At 40.3% G+C, this 18991-nt stretch overlaps 1 protein-coding gene across 32 annotated transcripts in view; it reads right to left on the bottom strand.

Moving 5' to 3' along the window:
- Positions 1 to 18991, bottom strand: part of ZFHX3 (zinc finger homeobox 3) — a 1555416-nt gene that overhangs the window by 1493868 nt on the left and 42557 nt on the right. For 12 of the 32 annotated variants that reach the window (XM_054248756.2, XM_054248759.2, XM_054248752.2 and 9 more), the window contains 4 exons: positions 5848 to 5895; positions 3685 to 3974; positions 1900 to 2266; positions 682 to 797 (listed from right to left, as the gene is read on the bottom strand). The exons of 10 other annotated variants lie outside the window; for them this stretch is intronic. The gene's annotated coding sequence lies outside the window, so the exon portion shown is untranslated. The remainder of the gene's footprint in view (positions 1 to 681; positions 798 to 1899; positions 2267 to 3684; positions 3975 to 5847; positions 5896 to 18991) is intronic. 10 more of the 32 variants (XM_054248765.2, XM_078357597.1, XM_078357598.1 and 7 more) reach the window with 7 other exon arrangements.

Raw genomic sequence — 18991 nt, 5'->3', positions numbered from 1 at the left:
TGCTAAGTATAGTAATCTGAATAAAACTCGAATGCATAACTGAGCTGATTAAAAACAAAAGGACTCCCCAGAGGCCAAAAGCAAAGTCTGCACCAAAGTCTGCTTTTGTTCACCAACCCTTGTAACCTTGACCATCTGCTGTGGCTACCATGCAATGGTGTGTGAGCTACAGGAGACCAGACCTACGGCCTTCCCAAATGAAACGAGATACCCACCTCCACCCCATAACATTAAAATACCAAAGGGCCACTCCCTCTAAGAAAGGGTGCTTAGAAATAAATTCACCCTATAGAAGAAAATTTAACTGTATTGATCTTGAAGCTGGGAATATCTATTCAATATTTGAAAATAAACTGAACCAATTAAATTCTTGGAGGCCACATAACATTTGTTGAGAACATTTAAACAATCTGTTCTACTTTCATTTTAGACAGTTTAATTCACCATGCAAGACTTATAGGAATATCCAAGAAGTTAAAATATTTTCAAATGCAGTTATTAGAATGTGTGCTTCAGAATATGAAAGTCTCAGCTGGTGGTGGCTCACGCCTGTAACTTCAGTACTTTGAGAGGCCAAGAGCAGATCACCTGAGATCAAGAGTTCAAGACCAGCCTGGTCAACATGGTGAAACCCTGTCTCTACTAAAAATACAAAAATTAGCCCAGTGTAGTGGCACACACCTGTAATCCCAGCTACTCGGAAGGCTGAGGCAGGAGAATCACTTGAACCCAGAAGGCAGAGGTTCCAATGAACCAAGATTGCACCACAGTGTTCTGGCCTGTGCAACAGAGCAAGACTGTCTCAAAAAAAAAAAAAAAAGTATATGAAAGTCTCCACTTCCCATCTTAGAAAATGACCAGTTAGTCTACCACTAAATAACACAAACCCCAGACTCCTGAGCTCCTTTCTGTTGCAATTACATGTTCCTCGTCATGTAGGCCTCTCTACAAGACTATCTGAATGCCCTTAACATGCACTTGACATGACAGCTGATTGTACCCAAAGCAACCCGAAAGAGTCTCAATGCCTTTTATGACCTAGTCTGAGAAGTCACATACTGTCACATCTGCTTTATTCTACTCATTGGATGAGAGTAGCCCATACTCAAGGAAAGATGAAACTAGCTCACCTCTTGAAGTGAGGTGTACTACAGAATGCGTATGTATTCTTTTGACCAACACACCACCCCAAATGCTAATACCTCAGAGACCAACACTTTTCTTTCAGCCGTTTCTTCTAATCTCTACATCCGTATTTCTAACATGACTATCATCTATTTATTTTCTATTATTACCCTTATACCACTATCTTCCCACTCATCCCACACAAATATACACACACTCCACACACACACAAAATTCTTGTTACTTCATCTTTCCAATAGTTGAAACATAATTTTTCTCCACACACACACAAAATTCTTGTTACTTCAACTTTCCAATAGTTGAAACATAATTTTTCTTAAATCGATAATCAATATTTAAATTAACATGGTCATGTAACTATTGCTTCCAACTGGGCCGCATAGTAATAATTTATTTCCTTTCTATGAATAATTTCTAATTTATTTCAAGTTCTGGTACAACTTGTTTTTTTCTAGAGTTAACTATTGGCAGGGGAGTTAATTGCATATTGTTCTATTGGAGCCATTACAAACTTAAATTTTCCAAAAAAATTCATCACTCAATATGTTACAACAAATTAGGTCATCTATCAATTGAATATATATATATATTCAATATATCATATATATTATATATATTCAATATATCATATATATTATATATATTCAATATATCATATATATTATATATGTATTATAATATATATTATATATAATATAAATAACATATATTATATATATATAAATTGGAGACATTTCTCCAGGGACTCCTCACCTTTCTGTTCTGATCTGAACTTGTTATGCCTTAACTGTCATCTTGGAACTTCCCTTCACCATTATGCATTTTCCTGGAAATGTCTGTTGCTTATCTCCTGTGGGGCATCATGTTTGCTGTATCGCTTATCTTCCTCTTTTGTGATTTTTCTCCCTTGTTTTGGTGATACATACTCTCCTATCTGAGTGTCTTCTTAAGCATGAGATGCCTTGGATAAATAAATGTTGTATTTTATGACTGAAAATATCTTCTACTCACGTATTTAGTTGATGCCTGCTGGGTATAAAATTCTGGTTTGAACATCATTTTCTCTAAGTCAAAGAAAACAATTAGTAGAAAGAATGGAAGATAAAATTGAAGAAATATCCTGGAAAACAAAACAAAGAGAAACGAAAAGAAAAAGAGTAAAGATAACAGAATTAGGGATGGATATCCAGGAGCTTCAACATTTAACAGGAGTTACAGAGAGAGTGAGCAGAGACTCAGCCGGCAGGAGAGGAAGTTATAGAAAATTGACACAAGAAAAATTCCCCAAACTGAAGCACGTTGGACTTCAGATTAAAAGGGTTAATTGAGTGCCCAGCACAATCTGTGAATCCATCGTGTTCTGGCTTCTAAGACTGCTCTTCAAAAGTCTAAAGCCATTTGGATTGTCTATTTATTTTCTATAGGTTTTAAGTATCTTCTTTCCATCCCTTGTATTTTCAAATGTTACGGTGATGTACTTGGTATGGATTTTTTTTTTTCTTTTTTTAACTTATTTTGTTAGCTATTGTGTGTGATGGTTAATTTTAGGTGCCAGTTTGACTGGGCCATGGGGTGTCCAGATATCTGTTCAAACATTATTCCAGGCGTTTCTGTAAGGATGTTTTTGGTGAGATCAACATTGAAACTAGTGAATTCTGAGTAGGCAGACTGTCCTCTCTGATGTAGGTGGGCCCCATTCAATCCACTGAAGGCCTGAATAGAACAACAACTGGAGGATACCAGCTGTTTCCTGCTTTCAGACTCAAACTGCACCATTGGCCCTCCCAGCTCTCCGGTTTTGTACTTGAACTGGAACTTCATCATTGGTTCTCTGTGGTCTCCCACTTCCTGACTCACCCTGCAGATCTTGGGACTCGTCAGCCTCCAATATCGGATGAGCCAATTCCTTATAATAAATCTCTTCATATATATAAATCTTTTCTTACACACACACACACGCACACATCCTATTGATCTGCTTCTATGGAGAACCTGATTCACAGATTGTGCTGGGCACTCAATTAACCCTTTTAATCTGAAGTCCAACGTGCTTCAGTTTGGGGAATTTTTCTTGTGTCAATTTTCTATAACTTCCTCTCCTGCCGGCTGAGTCTCTGCTCACTCTCTCTGTAACTCCTGTTAAATGTTGAAGCTCCTGGATATCCATCCCTAATTCTGTTATCTTTACTCTTTTTCTTTTCGTTTCTCTTTGTTTTGTTTTCCAGGATATTTCTTCAATTTTATCTTCCATTCTTTCTACTAATTGTTTTCTTTGATCTTATGTTTAATTTCCAATAATTCTTTCTTTTTCTCTATTTGTTTTATTTTAACGGAATCATAGATGCAGCATCGTCTCTCTTTGGCCATATTAACAATTCAATTTTTTGTTCGACTGGTTTTTCATTTCTCTCTCTGTCTTTCTCTTCTGTTCCTCTCTCTCTCTCTCTCTCTCTCTCTCTTTCTCTCTCTCTCTCCCCTATTCCCACTGAGTTCCTTTTTCCTTTTTACAGTAATTTTATTTTCTTTCATTTTACGGACCTTTCTCAAATGTCTGGTGGTTGTTAGTTGTCCATTCACATTTAAGGGTGAGGCACTGAAAAACAGTTGATAGATCTGCAGGTGGAAAAGACTTCCTGACTTCAAAGATGATCTGATGGAGCCATGGCCATTTCATTAGAAGACTCTGATGATGGAGCCATGGCCATTTCATTAGAAGACTCTGAAGCATCATTACTTGCAGCTCTTTTCTTAGGGGCCAGTTTCCCACAGAAGAAAACCCTCCAGTCTCCAACTAGGAGCATAGACAGCTGTCCAGGGCTTTCTAGAAGCTGTGGGGAGAGGAAATGGAGTGTTTCACCCATTCACCAGTTAGATTTCCTCTTAATCTCCTCAATTTCTTTAGCGCCAGCAGCATCATCCTCAGCTGTGCCTGGAATCCTAGAGACCAAAGTTACTCTGGTTCAGTCTCTCCAGAGAAACTTCCACTTTTCTGAGGGTGGAGAAGGAGGTGTTACCTGACTGACACCTTGGAAGAGGAGCATCTAACTGCCCCTTTTAAGGACTTTGAACAAATCCCTTCTCTGCAATCTCACATTCAGAGGTCCTTGCTGGGGTTCTCTGTGAGATTAGACTTGCTGGGGTTCTCTGTGAGAACTCAATTCCAGCTTTCTCTGATTTTCTCAATTAATTACCCACTTTTCCATCTGCTTTTTAGCTTCAAGGTTGGGATAGCAACTCCTGTCTGCTGTTGTTCTCTTTGTCCTCATTGATTCCTTAATTGTCATTTTAACAGACCTGAGAAAGAACGTTTCTAACATTCCAAAAATTCTGAGTGCCAAAACTCATCTGTCCCCAAGGATCGGGAAGGATATTGCAGTCCTGTGATTTACAAACATGTTTCCTCACAGAGTCACCCCCTTCTCCATGAGAGTGTGAGGGCATGGAGGCAAAACCCTCAGATTCTAGTCTTGTCTATTCTCTATCATTCACTATGTGATCTCAAACAAGTTCACCAAACTTTTTGTCCCTCAGTTTTGTCACTCATCAAATGAAGGCAACAGTCAAAAAGCAAAGATTTCTTCTAAGAATCAACTTGGGGCTGGGTGCGGTAGCTCATGCCTATAATCCCAGCATTTTGGGAGGATCATGAAGTCAGGAGTTTGAGATCAGCCTGGCCAACATGATAAAACCCCATCTTTACTAAAAACACAAAATTAGCCTGGTGTGGTGGCGCATGCCTGTAATCCCATCTACTCAGGAGGCTGAGGCAAGAGAATCGCTTGAACCCGAGAGCCACTGGCTCATGCCTGTAATCCCAGCACTTTGGGAGGCCAAGGTGAGTGGACCACCTGAGGTCAGGAGTTCTAGATCAGCCTGGCCAACAGGGTGAAACCCTGTCTGTACTAAAAATACAAAAATTACCCAGGCATGGTGATGCGTGCCTGTTATCCCAGCTACTCGGGAGGCTGAGGCAGGAGAATCGCTCGAACCCAGGAGGCTTAGGTTGCAGTGAGCCGACTGTACTCCAGACTGGGCAACAAGAATGAAACATCATCTCAAAAAATATTAAAAATAAAAATAAATAAATAAATAAAACAACTGGGCTGAGCATGGTGGCTCACGCCTGTAATCTCAGCACTTTGGAAGGTTGAGGTCAGTGGATCACTTGTGGTCAGGAGTTTGAGACCAGCCTGGCCAACATAGTGAAACCCCATGGCTACTAAAAATATAAAAATTAGCTGGGTGTGGTGGCACATGCCTATAATCCCAGCTACTCGGGAGGCTGAGGCAGGAGAACTGCCTGAACCCGGGTGGCAGAGGTTGCAGTGAGCTGAGATCATACCACTGCACTCAAACCTGGGTGACAGAGCAAGACTCCAACTCAAAATAAATAAATAAAACAATTGGTGCTATGTTTCCCCCTAGAATTCAGGACAGCTAGAGTTAATGGAAACATGAATGATATCAAGCCCATCAGAGGTTTTGCCCAAGGTAATTCAGAAGGAGCTTAAGGGACTTTCTTGACAGTAAAACTCATTAACATTAATAGTGGCTGCTGAGTTCACATCTAAATGGGAAACGTGCCACGGGGAGTGAAAACACACTAATCCATTGTATAAGCTACTTTGTCATACTCTCTATATTCTAGAGGAAAGTCAAACTTAGCACCAAATATATAAACAGTACATCCTTGTAACTGACCTTCGTTCCCCTTCTTTTAATCTTGGAAAGAGGTGGGAGGAGGAGAATCTGTAATGTAAAATTTCCATTAAACGTCTCACTATTTATAGGAGCTTATAAAGTATAAGAGGTGTCTTAGATATTTTTATTAAAAATATTTTCTGTGGAAAACAAATCCCTAAAAAGTAATTTTGTTTTACCCTATGAAAAAAAAAAGGCCACTCTAGATTTCTGTAAAATATAATTCATCATTATGAAATTACCAGATTACATGCACAATTAAACTTATTTATTAAACAAGACATATGCCAACAACTTTGCAATAATCCTTTAAACCATAATAGCAGATTTTCAACTTTAATAACAGCATCATGCAGCTAATACTCAAAGGACTAATTTTTAAAGTAAGGGCATTTGGTAATTGAAACAGAAATTATACAATTAAGCACTTGAGTAATTTAAACATGAACATAAGTGTCCTGACTGTGCTGCTCTTGGCATTTAGTCAAATTTACTAGTGCCAGTCAGACTTTATCACTCTAATTATTTCTGCTCTGTATCAGATCTGGCTAAACAGAAATTGAGAATTGTTTGAAGTATTTTTTAATGCCTCTGTCTTTTCTGCTTCAAAAACACATTATAATATTTTTATGATTAAAGCTTCACATAAATCACCATGTATAACCCCATGATTCTTATCAAAGGGCTCCATATAAATTCAAAAAGAGATATTTTATTTGTATACCTATTCCCAGAAAAAGGTGCAAACGTTTTAAAATAGGAAAAAAAGTTATTCAGTGAGTATATTTGCCTCTGAAATGTTTTTGAATAACCACCTCTCCCTTTCTCTCCATCTCCTTCTTTCCATTTTCCATCAAATATAAAACCCTATGCTAGCCTCATCTCCTTAGCCTTAGAAACACTCCAAAATAAAACAGCTGTCCCTTGACAATGAGCATGAGAACAACCTCTCACTTGGTAGAAATCATCTCTGTGATTTTTTACTGGATGATTAAGACTTTGGATACTGTAAAATTATAGTAGGATTTATAGTTCTTAAGTGAATCATAAAAGTCATTGAATTTTTTAAGGTATGGATTAGAAAACAAGAAACATTGTGAATATTCCAAAACAAGACACAGGCTTTGAAAAGCGGAAGAGGCAGGCCAGTTACCTCTGACCAAGGGAGGGAATAGATACAGTGTAGTCAGGCACCATGAAGAGAGACACCCACATCAAGACTTCATTGCCATCACCAAGTACAGAGGCACAGAAATGGAAGGAAAGATATTCCAGGCTCAAGGAACCGCACAAATAAAGGTAGCAGAGATAAAGAAAGCAGACCGGTGCAGTGGCTCACACCTGTAATCCCAGAACCTTGGGAGGCCAAGGTGTGAGGATCACTTGAGCCCAGGAGTTCAAGAACAGCCTGGGCAACATAGCAAAACCCTGTCTCTACAAAAAATTTAAAAATTCAGCCAGACATAGTGGCATGCACCTGTAGTCGCAGCTCCTCAGGAGGCTGAGGTGGGAGGATCTCTTGAGCCTGAGAGTTTGAAGCTGCACTGAGCTATGATAACACCACTGCACTCAGACTGGGCAAGACAGTGAGACTATGTCTCAAAAAAAGAAAAAAGAAGGAGCAGATAGGCTCCAGGATACAGAGCTGGCATCTAGGGTAAGAGAGGAATGGCTGTAGTGGGGTGAAGCTAAACACATAAGTATAGCCCAGATCACAAAGAGCCTAAGATTCTAGACTAAGGCACTGGGATTTTATCCAGAAGGTAATGAAGAGTCACTGCAGGGCTTTTTAAAACAGGAAATAGGCATGGTCAGACATGCATTTTAGAAAGATCCTTCTGACTTCAGGGAACACTCAATTGAGGCAAGTTAGAGTGGAGGAAAGGAAGGACGCTTTGTTAGAATAGTCCTGTACAGCATTTGGCTGTACTACAGCAGTCCGGGCTGCATTTTGCAGTATTAACGTAACTCAGAATAGCACTTGGCCATATACACACTACAGTAGCCCAGGCTGCAAAGAGTGAGAACTTGAACCAACAAAGTGACAGTAGAACAAGGGAAGAGACTAGAGCTCAAAATATTTAAGAAGTAGATACTTTGTCATACAGTCCAGTTGCATATGGCAGACAGGGTCAGGGCAGAATCTAGTTTCTGACTTAGGAGACTGTGGCAAGGGTCTGCCTAATACAGACCCCATCACTGCCTGCCTCCCCAGGATCCTATCCCATCCGTTACTCTTTTTCACTCCTGTGACTCTTTTACCACAGCCTATAAGATATTCAAGCCTCTCCTGTGCCAGAAAGCAAAGATGTGTTGGACACCTACTCTGTGCAGTCCATTCCTGAGTTAGCCGAAGGAGTTAAGAGCAAGAAGAAGTCATTTATCCCAATCCCCAGATCCATCTTCAGGGTTGATCAAATAACATCAGGCCATTTCAGAAATGAAGGCTTTTTGTTTAGAACTAGTGATGCCAGCCCCTGTATGAATATTCTATCTAGCAAGGTATATGGCTAGTGACAGATGACTTATGAGTGATCCTCCTGGGCTGTGACAGGGTGCTGCAGGTCTCTGTCAAAGGTGCTTGCTCTGGAAAAAGCCAAGGGGTCAAGGAGAGACATCTAAGCAGGCTGGATGTGTCATGCAACAGGCCCCTTATGGCTCAGGGCTTAGCTCTTCATGTCATTCATTCAGCAAATATTTCTTATGGGCTCATCACACAACAGGTGCTGCACTAGGCTCCAGGAAAACAACAGTGAGCAAAATAAACCCTATTCCTGCCACTAGGGTACCTAGAGTTTAGTTTCCACATTGATGCTTACAGTTCCACCATCACAAGCAAAAGCGCACTCTCAGCGGGGGCCTCTGTCTTCTGCCAGGGGAGTACATCAAAGCAAGAATTTCTCAATAGCTCATTTCCTCCTAAGATCTACTCATTAGAAAAGGGGCCCCACAATAATAACAGGCATCATTATTTTTGTAAAAATGGGTTGATCCAGGCTGGGTGCGGTGGCTCACACCTGTAATCCCAGAACTTTGGGAGGCTGAGGCAAATGGAACATGAGGTCAGGAGTTCAAGACCAGCCTTGCCAAAATGGTGAAACCCCCTCTCTACTAAAAATACAAAAATTAGCTAGTCGTGGTATTGGGCACCTATAATCCCAGCTACTTGGGAGGCTGAGGCAAGAGAATCACTTGAACCCAGGAGGCAAAGGTTGTGGTGAGTAGAGATCATGCCATTGCACTCCAGCCTGGGTGACAGTGTGAGACTATGACTCAAACAAAAAGGGGAGGGGGTTGATCCTCACACGCTGTTTTGTAATCTATTTCTAGTTAGCTATAAAGATATATTAAAGCCTAACATCAGAGTTCAGGGAAAAAAAAGAGGTTGATTCTCAAGGGCTCAAAGTTTAGTAACACTGGGAACTCAGTCAAGTCTGCAAAGCCCAGCACACAGCAGAAGAGATGGAAAGATAGACAAGCAGAGTTCCGGTTCTAAATGGTACATTACCAGTATTAGGAAATCAAGCTAGGGCCAGGCACAGTGGCCCATGCCTGTAATCCCAGCACTTCAAGAGGCCAAGGCAGGAGTACTGCTTGAGGCCAGGAGTTCAAGACCAGCCTGAGAAACAATGCAAGACTCTGTCTCTACAAACTAAAAATAAAAATTAGCCAGGCATGCTCACAACCCCCTATAGTCCTGGGAGGCTCAGGTAGAAGGACAGCTTGAGGCCAGGAGTTTGAGGCTACAGTGAGCCAAAATTGTGACACTGTACTCCAGCCTGGGCAACAGGCCAAGACTGTATCTCTAAAAAACAAAATTGTTTTAAATAAAGGAAATCAGGCTAGAGAATGGATAACAGAAGGAAATGAATATGAGGCAGTATGCACTACAAGAGATTGGATCTAGGCAAAGGATTTGAGAAAGAACCATGAGGATGAACAGCCTAGAAGAGAATGTGATACCAATAAAAACATCATATGAAACAGCTGCTGCTGCCCCAGATCGGACTCATTCTAAGGGTGGAGGCAGTCAGGGCTTCAGGTAAATAGCGATCCCTTGGTAGAGATACGAAGGGAAAAAGAAAGGAAAAAAACCTTTGCCAAATTATGTCCTTGGACAGTCATGGGCAACGTTTTATAGGCCAGGATAATTTACGAGACATGAAAAGGTTTACGGCTTGCTTTTTTTAAAGTACAAAATAAAAATAGCTGTATTTAGCCCTGGGGCGGGGAGTTGAGCACAAATTCTTGAAGTTTCAATTGCCTACTTTACTGAATAGAAGAATGTCAAGAAAAACAGCTCTACTCCTCCAGCACTACAGTCTAACATTTGTGCATATTTGAGAAGTGGGGACACAGAGGCTGTGCTCCAATCTTTGCATTTCGCAATGAGAATGACAGCTACATGGCAGAGCCAAGGAGGTCTCCAGCAGCCCTAAGGCTGCGGGTCACCTCACCACGGTCCCGGCTACTGTGCTGGGCAGTTTACAGACATCATCTCATTTAATCCTAGCATGATTCTAAATATAGGTCCAGCATCCTGTCTATGCCACTCGATAAGTAAGTGAGAAAAGATGGAATACCTAATAGTCTATGTATTTGTAGTCTGTAAACACTTGTTCTTCCACATAAATTATTAGCTTATTTCAGATATCCATGGTCCACCCTGCCCAGCAAGTAAACATCTGCTAGAACAAATATATAAATACATAGGGTGCCAGGATGTTACCTTTGAAAAAAAAATAGAAAGAAGGAAATCCTTTGGCCACAGAAGCATTTTAAAAGATTTCAGTTGTCCAGCCAAGAGGGGCTTCAAACCATTCAAATATATTATCAAGCAAAATTGTAGAATAATTTTCAGAGGCACATTAAGAAAGTCTTCTATGATTAAATATCCTTTCAAAAAATCCCTTCCAGGATTAACATCCTCCAGCATTTTCTGTGTTGCGACACTAAGAAAATTAAGATCTAAACGCTTGATCCTAGCTATTTTTAGAGGAGAGACCAGAGAGTTAATTTATTTTAAGAACCCGGATCAAGATCCACACAATTTGACATTCACTTCTTCATTCAAAGGTCACTAAAATGCACACGTCAGACATCTGCTGCTTTTTTTTAAAAGAATGCTGAATTTTAAACCCAATAAGTCTAAATGCAGCTCTAATATAATCTACAAATGACCTTACTAAGTCTTTCTACATCCCATAAAGGTATATTAATTGTATCATTTTATTTAAGTTCCCAACTTGCTGTGATGTATTACCATATTAAAATTAACTCTGCAGTCCCTAATCATCTCACCTTCTGAGCCAACTTACCAGGACAAATTTGATACAATTATAGTACCCCCTTGTGGTGTTACCTTCCTACCCTACTAGGATGGTTTGCAATATTATATTTTTTAAAAATCTTCTTCCACTAAGATCAGTGGATAACTAATTAACCTTTTCTAAACTCTAATAAAATCATGGGAAAACTAAAGGAGCTATCACCAGATTGTAAGAACCAATGAGACAATGTATCATTTCATGATAAAGAATATTTGGAGCCATACATATTATTTTTAATGGAAGGCAAACACGTTTAAGAAATATTTTCCATACTGATCTATGTAGTCAAATGAAAGTACACAGCTCTGAAATCACTCACTGGATTTTGGTTTGCTGTGACAACAAACTCAAATAACTGAAGGGGAGGAAATGGTATTTTTTGACTGGTAAGCCAATGATAAATTCTTCTCCAATCAAGAAGGAAAAGCAGGTAAAATTGAAATGCAATGATTTTCTTCCTCATAATTCATCTAACTTTCTTCTAGCAAGTCTAATTTGACTACATATCACTACCACTGCTTCCAAATACCCTTCACTATTTTTATTTTGTTAAAGTTTATAATGTCATTTAGCAAAATGAGTGAGACTTTTGGACATATACTTAGATACAAAGGTTTTCCTGGCTTTATTGTTTTTCCCCTATCTTTAGCTTGCTCTTCTGCACCTCGAAAGATCCCTCACTCCTGTCTTCTGATTTCCCCACTGATTGATTTTCATCTTATACTAGAATAGGCTTTTGTCAATAAGGTAAGGAATCATGGAATAGATGAATGAGATAAGACTATCTTCAATATTTTGGAGATCCCTAAAATAATTACACTTAGATCAGAAGATCTCATAAAAGATCCTGTTTCTGTTTCTCACTGGGAGAAACAGAAAAATATCTCGCCTATGAGTTAATCTATTCACTGTCAACAAAATAGTAATTTCATATTCATAGAATGTCCAAGTACCTAACTAGAGATTAAAACCAGTTCATTTTTCAGATTAGTAATACTTTGAGTTCATCAGTACTGCAGTTTATCTCTGGCTCAAGCTAGTAAGCAACCAATTTACAGTGAAAATATCAAGAAGCTTTGTATCAATTTAGTTCAAGTTCAGGTTTAATAAAATAACATATCAGAAAACAAAGATTGAGGGTTCCAAGGGTACAAGCAGGTGTGCAAGAGAAAAGACAATACTGGCCCAGGGCCACAATGCGCAACTCCAAGGGGCACCATGTATATCGGGTTCTAGGGAGTGAACGGCACAGTACAACCCAGCAGCCCTGCAAAAGCTGGAGTGACTGGACAGTGCCAGTTAGTCAAAGAAACCCCAGCGGCCAAGAAGAAATTTGGGGAGAGAGCAGAAATGTCAAGAAGGGATTTCTGTAGTTATTTGACTTGGAGTATGACATAAACCCTTCCTCCACCTCCCCTCCAAAATCAAATTCTCTTTTAATATTTTTATATAAGTGAACCTGACTGTGTACTATTGGTTTTGTTTCCATTAGCAGGTTCCAATGGTGGCAGCATTTGGGGTTTTGTGGTGGTGACCAAGCAGAGCTGAACCTCAAATCCTTATAGGCCCAGGGCATAAACGGAGTGTAATAATGTGGGACCCAGAGGATGGGGGAAAGTTGATTTCTGAGTTATACAAAGTTATAATTTAAAAAGTAATAAAAGCTGATACAGCGAAACTGTGAGAGAACAGAAAAGCAAGTACCTTTTCTGTTGCCTCAGAAACAGAAGCATCATGGGGAAGTGACCTTTAAACTGAGTCTTGAAGGATGAATAACAATCATCCAGGAAAAGACAAATGGAGAAAGGCATTCAGCAGAGACAACAGCATAAGCAAGGAGCAGGCATTTAGGAGTAGCCAAGGAGCCCAGTGTGGCAGGAGGGGAGGGGCAGTCCTGTTCCATTCCATGCTATCAGGAGATTTATTCTGGGGAACTGTCAATAAAACCCTTCAGTTACACACCATTGACATGTTGATGGGAATGAGTATCTCTGCATGGCTACTAGTCCATCTTTCTACATTTATAAAACTTCTTGGCCACATGCAGTGGCTCACACCTATAATCCCAGCATTTTGGGAGGCCACGGTGGGCAGATCGCTTGAGCCCAGGAGTTCAAGATCAGCCTGGGCAACATGGCAAAACCCCATCTCAACAAAAAATACAAAAATTAGCCAGGTGGGTTAGTATGTGCCAGTAGTCCTAGCTACTCAGGAAGCTGACAGGTGGGAGTATGGTTCAAGTCGAGGAGGTCAAGGCTGCAGTGAGCGATGGATTGTACTGCACACCAGCCTGGGCAATGAAGCAAGATTCTGTTGGGCTTGCTTATGTGACCTGTCTTAAACAGTAGAATGTGGACAGAAGGACAGGGCTAGGTCCAAGCTGAGGCCTCGAGAAGCATCATATCTTTCTTCCTGCCCCTCTTGGCACATCTGCCCTCTGCCAGGAGAAGAGTAGGCCCCACTTAGCCTTAAATCCCAGAAAGAGGAGAGACATTGTTATGAGTTGAATTGAGTCTCCCAAAATTCACAAGTTGAAGTCCTATGTCCCAGTACCTCAGAATGTGACTGTATTTGGAGATAAAGCCCTTAAGAGGTGAATAAGTAAAAATGAGGCCCTTAGGATGGGTCCTAATCCAGTCTGACTGATGCCCTTACAAGAAGAGGGAATTTGGACACCACAGAGACACTAGGGGCACATGGGCACAAAGGAAAGACCATGTGAGGGCACAGAGAGAAGGCACCATCTGCAAGCCAAGTAGAGAGTCCTCCAAAGAAATCAGCCCTGCCAACGCCTTGATATTTGACTTGTAGCCTCCAGAACCATGAGAAAATTCACTTCTGTTTAAGCCACCCCCTCTGTGGTATTTTGTCATGGCGGCCCTAGAAACTAACACATGTGTGGAGCAGACCTAAGCCCAACTTAGAGCCTAAAGCAGAGCCTCTTCAGCCAAACCACAGATCCATGAGCAAAAATAAAGTGTTTATGGCTGTAACCTATCAACATCTTGCTTGTTATGCATGTAACAAGCAATTGCTTGTTATGCAGCTGCTTGTTAAGCAGTATTATGGTGGCAAAACCTGACCAATACACTTTCATGCCTCAATTCACAGCCGTTTGGCTTCTGAACACCTGTGGAATTGTTCCTGCTAAAAAAAAAAAAATACCATGTGGTGTTGGCTAAAAATTTTAACAATAAAAGAAATAGACACAAATAGAGAACATCAATCACCTAAATACCAACCGAGACAACTTCTTCGTCCTTATTTTTTCTGATTTTGCTTTTGTGTGTCCTTGGAGATTGTGAGATCTGAATAAAATCATCTAGGTTCAGATTCTTCTGGTTTTTTCATTTACCAGCTTTGCCACCTTGAGCAAATTACGTACCTTGTCCATGTCAATTTTCCCATCTGAAAATTAGAAATATAACACTATCTCCCTAAGAGTTGTTAAGATGAAGTGAATGAATTAATGTTGCAACACACAGTGTATTTTCAATCACGTTCACTGTCGGTATCACTCGTTTGACTACACTAAAAAGCAACTGCTGACTCATTTTGCTCTGTCCCTCTCCAGAGCACTCCAAAATCTCACTCACCCTCAAATCCCATGCCAGAAATCTGTGCCAATCCTTTTTTTTCTTTTCATTCTGAACCATCCTTCCAGTGAACTCTCCTCCATTCCTCTGGCTTCTGCTATCCCTACTTAAATCTATACCTTTACTCTTGGCTTCTTTCCGAACTTCAGAGCCACACTTGCTGCTGCCTGTTAGGCATCTCCGGACTTTACTTTGGAGGATCCTGGTGTAGCCCTACACTGGCTGTAGATGACCATCAGACAGACTATGATTTTCCAAGGAGAAAAGAGACAAAATTTCATCCAAGTAAATATTTTCACATCTTCGATAGCTTCATAAAGATAATATGTCATAATGAGGATCCTAAGACATGCCAAAGTCACTAGAGGTAAGAATCATAAGTTGAATTATCTTTTTTTCTCTTTAGAGATGTGTTCTTGCTCTAACCCCCAAGCTGAAGAGCAGAGGTGTGTTCACAGCTGACTGTAGCCTCAACCTCCTGGGCTCAGGTGATCCTCCCGCCTCAGCCTCGTGAAAAAGCTTAGCAGCTTTCAAATTATGCAAGTGTCTTTTTCCCATCATAAAGCACACTCAGACAGCATCTTCAGAAATACCAGAGACAGCCAAGGATATACTGTACACCAGAAGTGTATCAGCCTTATCAGCCACCATCTTTGGTGACACTTGTCACCCTAATGGTCATGAGTCCTTCCTAATAAAATAGAATTAAATTCCACCCACCAGAATTAGAATTAAATGACTAATTAACAGTTTCCAGATTCCTTGAATGTCTCATGTTATAAGGTATCCACAATCACCTAGGATTTATTTTTAATTGCTGATTTTTTTTATTTTTATAATAAGAGACGGGTCTCGCTTTGCCACCCAGACTGGAGCACAGTGCTATAATCATAGCTCATTGCAGCTTTGAGCTCCTGGTGTAAAGCAAGAGGTGGTGTGATTATAGGTATGAGCCATTGTGCATGGCCAACCACTGAAATTTATCTACTGTATAACCATATTAAATGCTATACTAGATCAGAGGCAGGATACAAAGATAAGACTCACACTGGCCTGGCTGGGTGCGGTGACTCACTTTGGGAGGCCAAGGCAGGCAGATCATCTGAGGTCAGGAGTTTGAGACCACCCTGACCAACATGGTTAATCTCCATCTCTACTAAAAATAAAAAAATTAGCTGGGCGTGGTGGCAGGCGCCTGTAATCCCAGCTACTCAGGAGAATTGCTTGAACCCAGGAGGCGGAGGCTACAGTGAGCTGAGATCACGCCACTGCACTCCAGCCTGGGCCACAGAATGAGACTCCACCTCAGAAAAAAATAATAATAAAGAATCACACTGCCTCTAGCTTGCAGAGCCCACTATCCCTAGAAACACAGAAGGCACGTTCATAAATAATTTAATGAAGTTGATCACTTGAGGTCAAGAGTTCAAGACCAGCCTGGCCAACATGGTGAAACCCTGTCTCTACTAAAAATACAAAAATTAGCCAGATGTAGTGACAGGTGCCTGTAATTCCAGCTACTCAAAGGCTGAGGCAGGATAATCACTTGAACACAGGATGCAGAGGTTTCAGTGAGCCAAGATTACACCACCGCATTTTAACCTGGGCAACAGAATGCAATTCCATCTCAAAAAGAAAAAAAAGAATACCACACATAACCCTCAGGAAAAGGATGGAAATGGGGCACCCAAAGTAAAGGCAAGAGGTTAAATAAACCTTTTCCCAGCCAGGAACAATGCCTTTGCTCACCAAAAACTCTCCAACAACTTCACCAGTCCCATATGTGACCTGACCCCAAATAGCCTCTTTCTACACTCTCTTGCAGAAGCAGTGATAAAAACGCTGGGCCCATCAACCAGCACACTCACTGCAGCAGCAGCACTAAAATCTGCCTCTCATTTTCTTAGCACTTTTCTGAAATTCCAGAGGAAGGGGTTATTGTTAAACAGCAGCACACGTTATTCTCACAGCAGTGCACATTAATAACAATTCAGTGCAGTGTCATGGAAGCCTGTAGGCTCTTAGCAGAATTTATTTGAAAAATAAAGTTTTTTTTTCTTTCCCCCTGAAGATCTTTACTTAAGTCAGCATGGTTCTCTTGTAAAGATAACCACCAATAAGTCACAACTACCCAAGGAGCAGTCTTGTTATTTTTTTAATTCACTGCTCACCATGACAACATAATAAACACACCTTTAGAGGCTCATACATGCCCAACTATTGAAAATGTCATAGTTCCTCCTCCATGGAGCTCCCAGGCATAAACTTCAACTCTTTTTTTTATCCTCTGAAATTCTAGTAAATAAAACATCAATTTTCAACTGTAAGTTACTACTACCAATTTTGTGGTAAGTTAGCAAAACAAGCCTTATTTCACAATCCACTAATAATTACTAACCTTTTTTACTTCAAAAAAAATAGCAAACCATCAAGCCAATATGGTTTCAACATCTGTTTTTTCAATTTTTGTTTGGAGTTCTGTTAGATGTTCCTGTATCCTTTCATAAATGACTAATAGGAAAGATACAAGACTAATAGGAAACACAACTTTATGCAACTTCATTGACGGTTGGTTTCAGTTAACAGCTGGTCTTTAAACTACCCAACATAAAAGCATACATTTTAGGGGAAAAAAATTGACCCCAAAACTCCTTCATAAAATAAAGTATTTCATTTTTCAAAGCTTTAGGATTATTTGAGAGGCTATAGTACTAAAAAGCCCCTAGAGTTCTGTTGTTTTTTTTTTTAAAGAGAGAAAGTTAAAAGTTTCCACCTTTAAATATCAGAGACTAGAGTTTTTACAATACAATAAGTGTCAGAAATAAAATGCAATTCCCTTCAAAGCTATATAAAAAGTAAGCCTCTGTAAAAAGTTTTTCCTTCCTTCCAACAGTGAAGTATGAACCTAAAATCATAGCAAATGGTTATGATGGTCTTTCTGCAATGGTGCCCAGACATCCAAATTAGCCAAAACTTTAGGCTTGCATGTGCTGAGGTTACTAACAACGCTTCCCTCTGAAACCCAACAGTGGTTCCCTTTAGTTAAAGAAGAACTATAAGAAGTGCACTATGGAACGCATGCAGTGGCTCGTATCTGTAATCCCAGCAATTTGGCAGGCCGAGGCGAGTGGATCACTTGAGGCCAGGAGTTTGAGACTAGCCTGACCAACATGGTGAAACCCAGTCTTTACTAAAAATACAAAAAAATAAGCTGGGTATGGAGGTGGGCACCTGTAATCCCAGCTAATCGAGAGGCTGAGGTAGGAGAATTGCTTGAACCTGGGAGGCGGAGGTTGCAGTAAGCCGAGATCCCACCACTGCACTCCAGCCTGGGTGACAGAGCGAGACTCTGTCTTAAATTAAAAAAAAAAAGAAGAAGAAGAAGACAACGAAGAATAATGTCCAGGTCAGTCATAAGGGCTCATGCATATAATCCCAGTGCTTTGAGAGATCAAAATCAAAGGATTGCTTGAGCCCAGGAGTTCAAGACCAGCCCAGGCAACACAGTGAGACCCCATCTCTACAAAATAAATAAATAAATAAATAAATATTAGCCAGGCATGGTGGTGTGTGCCTGTAGTCCTAGCTACTCAAGAGGCTTCAGCGGGAGGATCACTTAGGCCCAGAAGTTGAAGGCTATTGTGAGCTCTGATCACACTGCTGCACTCCAGCCTGGGCAATAAGAGTGAGACCTCATCTCTAAAAAAAGAAGACTGTCTGATGATCAGTTTCTCATGGAGAATAAAAACCCATCTCACTCTAAGCTGCTTGCTTGGACTTATCTCTCTCTATGAAGCCTGCAGGTCCTCACATACCAGGGGTGGTTTGCTTTCTCTCCAACAGGGATAATGGGCTTTTCAGCACTTTTGCCAAATTACTGACAGAAGGACCTATTTCCCTTCCTGTGAAAAGAAACTGATAGTGACAGAAGAAAGAGAATAAGTTTAACCACTAAATTATACATTGTAAAGAATGGATGGATAAGTAAAACTCCCACATAATACTGTTCCAAATTCCTTCCCAGCCAAAAGTTTATAAGAATGATCAAGAAGTCACAAAGTATCCAACCTGAATTTTTTTTCTGGATTGTTTATAGCTTCTGCGTTACTACTCTCTTTGGAACATATTATTTTTCATTAAGACACCAAGAAGGAGCAGAGTTAATTATTGTGTAATTGGAAAATGTCAAGAGATTTTATTTGACCATGCTTGTCTCTT

This window comes from Callithrix jacchus, chromosome 20 (assembly GCF_049354715.1).
Source record: "Callithrix jacchus isolate 240 chromosome 20, calJac240_pri, whole genome shotgun sequence".
Taxonomy (NCBI): Eukaryota; Metazoa; Chordata; class Mammalia; order Primates; family Cebidae; genus Callithrix; species Callithrix jacchus.
The sequence above is the reverse complement of the archived record's forward strand: the minus strand, read 5'-3'. Positions and strand labels throughout refer to the sequence as shown.